This window comes from Phodopus roborovskii, unplaced genomic scaffold, assembly GCF_943737965.1.
Source record: "Phodopus roborovskii unplaced genomic scaffold, PHOROB, whole genome shotgun sequence".
NCBI lineage: Eukaryota > Metazoa > Chordata > Mammalia > Rodentia > Cricetidae > Phodopus > Phodopus roborovskii.
Window position 1 is genome coordinate 430,753 of NW_026126602.1, and position 2,405 is coordinate 433,157.

The following is a 2,405-nucleotide window of genomic DNA, read 5'->3' on the forward strand; positions in this document are numbered from 1 at the left end:
GCTTCTGCCTCCAGAGTGCTGCTGGGACTAAAGGCACGCACCATCACTGCCCAGTAAGCCTTTGTCTTTTTATAGGTGAGTTAAGGCCATTAATATTGTGGGAATTTAAGGGCCATTGATTGTTTTTTTTTCTTTTGTTTTGGAGATGAAACACTTTAATCAACTAGTGGCACGTAACACTGCACAGAAGTCACAGCTCCCAGACATCCCTTCCAGGTCAATGGAAGGTCCAGGAACATATAGAGTTGCTGGTCCCTTGCCTGTAAGAATAGGGGTAAGTGGGGAGGGGGGAAGCAGATGCCCTCCTGTCACTCATAGATCCAGTTTTGTGCATAGCTCTTGTAATCCACCAGCTCCCCAGACTGAAAACACAAGCCGATTTCCTTCTCTGCACTCTCCACAGAATCACTGCTGTGAATGATGTTCCTGCCAACTTGGATGCAAATGGTTCCAGGTTTAGAGTCTGCAGGGTTGGTCTCTCCAAGCATCACCTGGCCTGTCTCACAACATTTAACCCCTTCCAAACCATAGCAACCACTGGTATTTCATGAGGTATTCACTGGTATTTCATGAGGCCAGTAAAGAAAGGATGGCCCTTCAGGTCAATGTAGTGCTCCTTGAGAAGGTCTTCTGAAGCCTGCATAAATTTCAGGCCAACAAAGGCAGAATCCCTTCTGTTCAAAACACTTGCTGATCTCACCCACCAGCCCCCGCTGGACCCCATCAGGCTTGATAGCAATGACAGTGTGCTCACTGTTGGCTATGGTCCCCTTCAGAAGCCAGGTCTCTCACTCGGCTGTACCTGAAGGATCATTGATTGTTAATTCTTGTTTGTTTTGGATTTGGTGGTGGTGGTGGTATTGTGTGTAGGTTTACCCCTCTTTTTCTTTTGGCTTCTGGTAAAGCAGTATTATCTATTTATTGCCTATGGTTTTGTGAGTGTAGTTAACTTCCTTGGGTTGGAGTTTTCCTTCCAGTACTTTCTGTAGGGCTGGATTTGTGGATATGTATTATGTAAATCTGGTTTCATCCTGTAATATCTTGCTTTCTCTATCTATAGTGTTTGAGAGTTTTGCTGGGTATAGTAGTTTGTGCTGGCATCCATGGTCTTTCAGTGTTTGTAGAACATCTATCCAGGACCTTCTGGCTTTCAGAATTTCCATGGAGAAGACAGGGGTAATTCTTATAAGTTTGCCTTTATATGTTACTTGGCCTTTTTCCTTCACTGCTTTTAATATTCTTTCTTTGTTTTGTATGCTTGGTGTTTTGATTATTATGTGACGGGAGGACCATTTTTTTTGGTCTGGTCTATTTGGTGTATAGTAAGCTTCTTATACTTTCATAGGCATGTCCTTCTTCATGTTGAGAAAGGTTTCATCTATGATTTTGTTGAATATGTTTTCTACACCTTTGAGCTGGGCTTCTTTGCCTTCTCCTATGCCTATTTTTCTTAGGTTTTATCTTTTCACAGTGTCCCACATTTCCTGGATATTTTGTGTTAAGGATTTTTTGGAGTTAAGATTTTTTTTAAGTCGATGAATCTATTTCCTCTAGTTTAACTTCAGTGCCTGAGATTTTCTCTTCCATCTCTTGTATTCTGTTGGTTATGCTTTCATCTGTAGTTCCTGATTGTTTACCCAGCTTTTCTATTTCCAGCATTCCCTCCGTTTTTGTTTTCTTTATTGTCTCTATTTCAGTTTTCAGGTCTTAAACTGTTTGAATTTTTTCCTTTATCTGTTTGATTTTTTTTTTCTTGGCTTTCCTTAACAGATTTCTTGATTTCTTGGAGTTGTTTGTTTTTTCTTCCATTTCTTTAAGGGATTTTCTCATATCCTCCTGGAGGGCTTCTATTATTTTCACAAAGTTGTTGTTAAGGCAATTTTCTTCTGCTTCATCTCTGTGGGGATGTTCAGGTCCTGTTGGTGTAGGATCCCTAGACTCTGGTGGTGTCATATTAGTCTTTCTGTTGTTGGATGTGTCCTTATACTGTCTTCTTCCCATCTCTTCTTCAGTGGTTGCAGGTGTTTTCTCTCTCTTCTTGTGGGTATGGGTTTAAGGTTCTATCCTCTCCTCTCTCCCACAGGGTGTAAAGGCAAGATAGGAATGGTGGCAGATGCTGGATACTTTGTTCTGCCTCCAGGCCAACCCCTGCCCCCCAACCAGAGGGTGGAGGAGCAAGACAGGAATGGTGGCTGATGGTGGATGTTTTGTTCTGCCTCCAGGTCCCTCTGGGTGATTCGGTGGCTGGAAGCATCTGACAGTCACAGGTCAGGGGACTCAAAGAGGGAGAGGTGGGTTGTAGGAGCCCCCCTTGCTCACCTCTCTACCGGTGGGTGGAAGAGCAAGACAGGAATGGCAGCCGATGATGGATTCTCCAATTGTATTTATTTCTTAATTTATTGGTG

The 2,405-nt window shown here is 42.9% G+C and overlaps 1 pseudogene; it reads right to left on the minus strand.

Annotated features, from left to right (window-relative positions):
* Positions 1-308: 308 nt before the first annotated feature.
* Positions 309-1,361, minus strand: LOC127237418 (nucleoside diphosphate kinase A-like; annotated as a pseudogene).
* Positions 1,362-2,405: the final 1,044 nt, after the last annotated feature.